Here is a 9,656-nt window from a genome sequence, read left to right on the forward strand (position 1 = left end):
GCTTTTCTTTTGATCATATATGTATCGATGATATAAATGATAAGTGTAGCAATATTGTGTTAATCACTTTGTTTAACTATTTAAATAAAGTAATCATTGAAGGAATAAATGTCTATGTTTATTAGATAGAGTCATATATATGCCTGTCAATAGACAAAGATCATCAAGCACTACATTTCAAAGAATAATAGTTCCCAGGATTAGTAGTAGTTCTTTTATTTTGCTGATAGATTAAATTATTTGCCTATCGTTAGATTAGATAATCAATCATTCATCCACCCCTTTTATTCATTACTGGGAAACTGGTCCCATTATCCCCAGTCGGAGCCACCATTCCAAACGAAAAAGGAGTTGTATTAAGGCCCGGACCGGGTGGTTATCCCCCAATGTTGATACAACGATTTTCGGGGCATCAACAGGGTCTCAAAACGGCTCTAGAAGTTTAGGACTCGAAAAATTGCCAAAAATAGTAAACTGAGCTACAATTAAGGAAACTAAATAACTAAAAGAAATAATGGTGGGGGTCCAAGTGGAATAGGAAGGTGGCCATCAATATCCACTGGATCAGTCCTCCCCCATTAGGAAGAAATGGAACCCATTGCGTTGAGTGCCTCCGCGAGATGGGGAAACTTTTGTTGAACTTGGTCCCTGGTAAGCCACTTCCCTTGGTGCAAGAGTTGGCCAACTTTGAAAACTCGATACAGTTGGATCTTCTGTTGGTGAGTGTTCTTAATCTTTGTGTCCATGATCCTATCCATTTTGGCCTATTTGAGGCAGCTCGGGTTGAGCTCTATTGTTGTCAACTGCTCAACAATGTCTGATGTGTCTAGTAATGGGGGAAAGTGTGGCTGCAACTGATCCACATTGAATACTAGGTGTAGGCCAAGGAATGGTGGAATGATGAGCTTGAAATCATTGTACCCTATAGTCTTATTCATGGTGTAAGGTCGATATTAGAGTGGGCAAAGCTTGTGGTAGGCCCCAACAAGGTGCTCTTTCTACAAATGTAACCAAACTTTGTTGCCCACCTAGCCCTTGATGCTAGTCATGACGTTGTTTGTACTTAGCATTTTCTCTGTAAAATATGTCATGGACCTACTAGCAGATGTGATGAATGCACTTAATGAAGTTGTTAGCTCTATCAACTTCAGACTAGACATGAGCTGAATATTCCTGAGTAGCTACAAGTGGTATGACAACATTAATGGGACATAGTGGTTAGAATCCCAGTCAGACCTGAAAGGGGTTGCGTCCAGTTGAGTTGTGGAGAGCTCTGTTGTAGTTGTGTTGGACATGGGGGAGCTTTCGTCGCATGTGTGTGGATGCTTCAAGTTTTACATGCGCAGGATATGCATGATCATCCTATTGACGACCTATGTCTGACCATCAGTTTGTGAGTGGAAGGCCATGGAATTAGTAAGCTTGGTATCTAAAATCGACCATAGACTTGACCAAAATGCACTTAGGAACATTCTGTTCCGATTTGATATAATGGATTGTGATATCCCAAAGTGTACCCACACTCATTCAAAGAAGAGTTTGGCAGTGACTTTTGTTGTGATACTCTTCTTGCAAGATGTCAGAATGACCATCTTGGAGAATCTGTTGACGACCACGAAAACAAAGTCATTTCCATGCTTGGTAGAAGGAAGGCTTGACATGTAATTTTACTTGTACCTTTAAGGGATTGGTGCCTCCAGAGTGGCTTCTAGATGAATATGTGTCACTTTTGGGTATTCACCAAAGGATTTGGGCAAAGTTGTCCATCATCACATTCATTTGTCACTCGAGATTTTCTTTGAGAAATATTTTGAAGGGATCTCCTGCTCCATCATATTTATTTTATTCCGCCGATGAGGCTGGTCTTGAAAAGGTTCAACCAGTTCGAGCCCTAACTCCTTATACCTTGACCTTGTTGGGGACATGCAAAGAAAAACAGAGAAAGAGTAGACCACTCTAATACCACTAATACAAAATTATGCAGGAACACAATAGAATACAAATATAAACATAAGCACATAGATGCAACAAAAATAAAACTCATTTCATTAATATCAAGAACTGAAATATGCTTGCATATATGATGAAAATAAACTAGGTTGGGTGATGGTAGCTTATCTCTAAGAAGAGATGTGGCGGCTACATATCTCTAAACTGTGTTGCAATGAGGCTCGAAGACCTATTTATTATTGAGAAACAATTGAAAACCCTAAACATCCAAAAACCTAACCCTAGGGGATGAAGCACCAAAACTATGGGCCCCATTGGGGTAAATTGGTACATCAATTTCCCAGGGTCGTAGCTTTGGCATGGGATCTTTGTTTGACAAACATGACACCTCAGAAATATATATATGAGGACTATAAATTTCGACTAAAAATGAGAGTCTGTCAAAAACAAAATGTCGTTTAGGGCCTCAAAATGGCTTTGGAAGTTTAGGACCTGAAAAATTTCCAAAAATAGTAAACTGTGCTACAATTAAGGAAACTGAAAAACTGAAAGAAACAATGGTGGGGGTATAAGTGGAATAGGCAAGTCGCCACCAATATCCACATGGATAACTTAATTATCCACATGGAAATGACATTTATTAGGACGTTATTATATTAGGTTAACATGTCATTGTAATGTATAGTTTTAAAAACATATTCATTTTTTTTCTTCTAAAACCAAATAAATATAATATGTTATCATATCACAGTAAACTCAATCACTCAAGGAATAGGGTCATCAAGTGAAGTAGATTTTAAATTAATGGGAGGAGTTTACTACAAAACACATGGATCCATTGTGACACTAACTTGACAAATTTGCAATACTAGACAAAGTGTTTGATAATTTAAATCACTAATGAACAATATTTAAATTTCCTAACAAAGAACTATCTAATACCTAAAGCATTTAACAAATTTGGGTGAATTTCCAATTAACTTTGTAAAATTCCTATTGAAGATGGACATGATAAATAGAGCATACATAAAAAATTCTTAACTCATTCCATACCCTTATAAATAGATACAACATTATTTAAAATTAAATAACATTTTGTAAAATTTATGTGCTTAATATTAATTGTCTTTGGCATAATGTACTTAATTCATACAACTTGGTCCCCCAACAACGAAATAATTATAGGTATATTGGAGTGGGAATAATTGTGACCCCCTTCTTCCAGGTCTCAAGTTTATAAAAAGAATTACTCAACAAACAAACAAAAAACATTTTTATTGGCTACTAGTTATTTTGCTTCTATTCATTCCACAATATGATTATCTTTTTTTAATAGAAATTCAATTAAAATAATTTAACATTTAATAGAAATGTAATTCAAATAATTTAACAATGAAAATCAACAAGAATATATCTGTCTATGGTGGCTCAGTTGTGGTGCTCTTGTTGGGACCACCCTGCTGAATATGCCACCTTGCCAACTAGGAAAGTATATTTGACTTCCTAGCCCATGGAACCTCCATACGTTCCCTAGTCCTCCAATCCCAAGTGCAATTGCAACCATATTATGTTTGAAATAAATCCCTCACTCCTTGTCCCACTCCAAAACCTTTCCTCCAAGGTATTTGTAAAAATAAAACTCCCATAAGAATCTCCCAAAATGAAATCCTCCCCTCTCATCATGCTCTTTGTGAAAATCATAAGTCTCCTTCTTCCCAAAATTCTCCCATTGTTATGCCTCCTCCTGAGTAAATACCACTTACCCCCATTATGTTACCAACTACCTCCATCCCTCTCCTCAAGCCCCTCCCTCTTTTCTCTTATCCTCAAATTAATTCAAAGGAACCACCATGTCGAGGCCCATAAGGAATAAATAATAAAATATTAATCACAATAAAATAGTAATATTTTATTATGTCACTCAACCTTATGGATTCATAAGATTCCTATCAATTTAAACATTAAATAATCACATTAAAATATAATTTATTAATTATAAGTAAGGATTAAAGGTTAAGTAAGCACTAATCAAGATTAACTATTAAGCAAGATTAAGCATAACCATAATCTCGATCATTAATCAAGCTTTAGGTTAATAATTTCTTATTCAATAATCAATCTTAATTGTTACTTAATCATATAGAATAATAGGCTACACTGTACTAGTGTATTCTGAAGGAATTTAACACACAACCAATAATACACTCACTCAGCCATATTAAACACACACAGAAAATTAACACACAATAATCAAAGCAGCAACACACAAAATACAAATTGGCGGAAAAGGAAGAGAGCCATCATGTGGTCTCTCATGCTCATATATTTCTCTCTCTTATTCAAATAATTAATAATACATTTAAATACATGAGCAAATGGTCTTAAGATAGTGCGTCTATCTTAGACTCACTTGGTTGAGACAATTTCTCAACTACACACTAACTTAGGAGAACTAGTTGGAGAGAATCTCTCCTCCTAACTAAACTCCCTAGTTTGAGGAACTAACTCTCATGATTTAATTTAAATAATTATTTTATTTGGATTTATAATTCTTTTTAATAAGAGAGTGAGGCTAACATTCCCCCCATCAATGATAAATCAAAAAAGAACAAGGAGTCATCTTTCAAGTTCTCGAGTTGCTCCTTAAAAATCATTTGCGTGAAAAAAACCACCAAATTTGGATGTTGAAGAAATTGCAATATGAAGAGACTATGAGTTAGCTGCATGACTGATTCATCTTTGAATGACGCTTAACAACTCCATCATGTGCCAAGTCGCAAAAGGATCCAACTGTCCTTTGCTTGAAAACAACATCTGGTGTCCACTGACACAATTTGATGAACGCCCGCTGGCGTATTTGCTGATGATGATCGCCCACTGGCTGAAGATGTTGAAAAACAACTCAATGTTTCTTTTGCTATGATGAAAGTTGCTCACTTCTGCTTTGTTGTTGGTCGCCCACTAGCGAATTTGCTGAGTTCACTACTGATGAAAAATGCCCACTGGCTGATGAAGATGCCCATTGGCTGATGAAGATGCCCACTGGCTACTTCGTTGATGTTGTCGAGGCTTTCAGTCTGACAACCACTTGTCAATTTCATTGACAATTCCCCCCCTTTGTGAGCTGAAAGGAGAGGCAATCTTGTCCAAATGATATTGAAACTCTAAACTCCCCCCCCTTCAGGTGTAGGAGTGTTTCACTGGTGTACTCCCCCATTCAACTGCACGAGAGTACCTTCTTCATTTTTACTGTGGGTTGCATTATGTGTGAGTGAATGCGATTGTAAAACTTATACAATCTTCTGGCTATGGATGACCATTCCCAGGGATCAATCCATGAATAATCTATCTTCAATCTGGCTAACTGTTGTTGTTTGCTGCATTTCTCTGATGAATGATTTGACTTGCCACAATGGTGGCAAGGATGAACATCAAAACACTGATCTTCCAGATGACCAATTCTTTGACAATGAGAACATTTCGGTTTGTCTGCAACTAGAGTTTGCATGCATTTTTGTTTGTTTGCACTTTCAGTTTGTGTGCATTGATGTTTGTCTGCAACTTACAGAGAACTTGCTGAGGTGATATGTTCAAGTAATTTGGCACTGACGAACTGAATGGGCTTTGAATAATCAGGGATATGTAAGTTGTTGTCATCTTCGACGTATCCTAAGCCGTGTTGATTTCGATTACTTTGAATTTCTTCCCATGGCTTGATAATGGGATTGGAAGAAAGTTGCACTGGAACAACTTCAACACTTGAAGCTGGTTGGATGAATGAGTTCGAATGAAAAACTGTATCTAGATTGGTCAAAGACTTAGAAGCAACATGCTTCTCTTGCAACTCTTTTCTCTGCAGTTGCGACTTGAGTTGAAGGAACACAATCATTTCATGTGCATGTTGAAGATGCACTTGAATGTCAAAAAGAGTGGTTTTGCTGATGTGCACCATGTTGTTGGTTGATGATAACATTAAATTTTGAAGAATTTGAGACAGCTGAATGTGTCTCACCATGTTGTCTTGCCTACTTTGAGGTTAGGCTCGCTTGGTGTAGAAGTCGTGCTTGAAAATTGCGCACTTGATTTGATCACTGAAATGACAGGCTCGCTTGTACTGTTTTTTGATTGCTAATGTTGTTAAACACTTGCTTGAACTATTGATTTAACGCTCGCTTGATGACGATCGCTTTGAAAGAAACAATATGAGTGATTTAATGAACTTTATACAGGCTTGCTTGGTGTGCGTTGAACTGTCGCACTTGATTTGATTACTTGACACGCTCGCTTGATCTTAGTGTGCTCACTGTAGACACATGCTTGTTTTGATGCTCACTTGAAGGTGAGAAGTCACACTCGTTTGCTTTGTTTGTTTTTACTTGAAATACTTGTTTGCTTGATTGTTTTTAATGAGATGCTCACTTGCTGATGATTGTTGTACTTGCTATAATTACTTGTTGTCTTGAACTCTTGTTTAATTACTACATTTAGTGATACACTGAATGTGCTGAAAAATGATGGGTGTCAAACACTGTCGAAAATGCACCCAAATGACAAATGATAAGTTCAATGTTCAAGTAACAATTGACTTGAATTAATGATGCATTTTAACAAATCAAATGAGGGTGTCGGGTACAACCAAAAATGCACCCAGAAAATTCAGTTAAATTTGGCTTTGATTACAATCCAACTTGCAAGTTACAGTTTTGTATTGAGCTTATTAAAAAATGGTACAAGTGCAATTTGCCAATTTTTTTTTGTTGAATTGCTACAAAAAAATTGTTGATGTAGATGACAACTTGATTGGATGGTGATGTAGAAATGTCTTGACTTGAAATTCTTGATTTTGTAGCATCTTTAACTTGATTTCTTTGATTACGTAATGTGAAATGTGCTTGCTTGAAAGATTGTCTTATCAAGTTGATGATGTGACGCTTTGTGCTTGTGTACTTATGTGCATATTGTTTTGTTTAAGCATAATAAAGAGAGTGTTTTACAAATTTGACTTCAAATCATGCAAGCACGTTCATGACACAGAGTGTACCTATGATCCCCTTATTCAATTTCGGGTGGATCTAGGATACAAGCACCCAAAATAAATGTCTTTATTAATTACTGGAGTACATCATATTTCGCTTTAAAAAATGTCATCATGGAGTCTTCTCAAATAATGAGAATCTCTCACTTCCAAATTCTGGAAGCAAATTATTTTCAAAAAATTCCACACTAACTCAATCACTCCAAATTACATATATGGCTTCCTCTAAAAAATTCCACTTATCACTCCATTACAAAATTATCTCGCTATTATAAATCTTTTAAAAAAATTTGGAGCACATCTCGCTCAACAGTGAATTTGTCAAGAAAATGGATGATTTAGGATTCTAGAAGGATATCGTCCTCCTCCGACCATTGGAAATGGAGTGGAGGTCTAATACGCTTCCGCTGCTTGGTTTGATCTTGGGTGAGATATTCCAGCCTAGATGCCGCCTCTGATATGATTCCTCAGACTTTACTGAAATCTACTGAAATTTGGACGAATTGCATTTAGTTGAAGGCAAGAGCACGTGGGGCATTGAAGGGTATGCTAAATATTTTATAGAGCTGCACATTGAATCCCAAGTTGCTATCAGACCCAGAGACTGATGATCTTTAAAGAAATTTTATCTTGCATCAAACCTGACCTTTATGGGGATATCAGCTGGACTGAGCGTGGCTAAACAGATATGTGATGATAAGTTGTGAAATCTAGGCAACACTAGTTGTGTGGAGAGTGAGCATGGCTCTGAGCACTAATTTGCAATCCAGAGACTTGTGGCATTCTGAAGCAGGGATAACAGATCAAAATAGGAAATTAAAAGTTAAAAATGAGGGCGAGGCCAAGGTGAGCCAGAGGCTTTGTGGCAGGCCTTTCGTTGACAATTACAGTGGATTTTATCAATGCCGATGTAGTGCTTGAGGCATCTGCACATGACTATTTGCTAGTGGCATAGAAGGTGAGTGTCATGTACAGCTGTAACTCCTTTAGAGTGACTTAAAATTTTACTTCACGTTCAAAACCATGTTCTGGGCAAATACAATGGTACAATTCAAGGGTTACACCATACATGGAACACTCAAGGAATGTGTGGCCTTTTCTAGACTGTCGAATGTAAAAACAATTCTCCAGGCATGGAAAGCATAGACCTTGCGATGTGCCAGGGGAAGAATAGATCCAGGCACTGGAATAAAATTCTTCCAAGCTCCAATTCCAAGACAGACTTAGGCACTGATATGTGAGGAAATTATTGGCGCCAAATTGGGATTTCTATTTATTGCATCGATTCAAGGTCAGGGAAAAAAGAATAAACCTCTGAGGAGCATTGAGAGGTTAGGGCGGCTTATAAGAACAACCAGTTCGAACCCAGTGCCATTTGTTCATGAGATAATTCCACGGTCCAAGATATAATTCGAGATCTCATAGCTCATTCTCTAGGAACGGAAATCATAGAAACACTGAAGGCCAGTCTATATTTGGTTGTCACCCAAAACATTTTGGATATTTTCATATGAGCTGCTTTATGGGACAACACCGGGAATTTTGATATAATAACACTTACAGATTTCAAACCTACCAAATCATTGATTAACCAGATCTACGAATTATTTGTAGAATTGCATATACCTCAGATTGGTGTAGATGCCAAAATGATGAACAGAGAAGCCAGAAAAGAGGTTGACCAAAAATAGGCATTGGCTACAATACTCTCTCAGTCAAGGTAGCAAGAGCGCGAAGATGCCAAGGTCTTAGCTGACACATCCATCCCGTCTAAACATCAGAACAAAACCAAATCTCTTTCCCTTTCGATTCCTGCACAGAAACCACAGTTATCTAATCTCACATTTGTCACAGGTCAAGGGTTCGATTCATGGTGTCCACCTCCACGATGTGGGAAAGCGTGGATCTGCTCTCAGGATCCACGAATTTTCTCCAGTTTGCTGTGAACAATATGTCTATAGAGAAAATCGTATTTATATTTCTTAAATACGTTTTTATGACACAAAGCTCTACCTCTTCTAGGTTCCTACACACAAGAATGTTAACATTGTCATTGATCAGAAAATTCATAATTCATCGCGAGGAAAGAGTCCACACTTCTGCTTCATAGCTCCAAGCTCCACGCTATTGCTTTACCCAATTTTGGATTCACAGATCTAATATTGGAATTGGGAAAATGATAAAGGCTACTCTCTAACATGCATCCTCCACGGGGATGGTAAATCTAATAAACTTAGATAATCTCTTCAATCATTAAGCTTACAGATTCCATAGGCTCTTTCAATCCATGCACAGGCTCTGCTGAACACTTTTACATAGGCTTTGATACCACATGAAGGAATTTAACACACAGCCAATAATACACTCACTCAGCCATATTAAACACACATAGAAAATTAACACACAATAATCAAAGCAGCAACACACAAAAGACAAATTGGTAGAAAAGGCAGAGAGCCATCATGTGGTCTCTCATGCTCATGTATTTCTCTCTCTTATTCAAATAATTAATAATACATTTAAATACATGAGCAAGTGGTCTTAAGATAGTGCGTCTATCTTAAACTCACTTGGTTGATACAATTTCTCAACTACACACTAACTTAGGAGAACTAGTTGGAGAGAATCTCTCCTCCTAACTAAACCCCCTAGTTTGAGGAACTAACTCTCA

The sequence above is a fragment of the Pinus tabuliformis genome, chromosome 7, assembly GCF_031772625.1.
Source record: "Pinus tabuliformis cultivar Carrire ecotype Pingquan chromosome 7, CPIR1, whole genome shotgun sequence".
Classification (NCBI taxonomy): Eukaryota; Viridiplantae; Streptophyta; class Pinopsida; order Pinales; family Pinaceae; genus Pinus; species Pinus tabuliformis.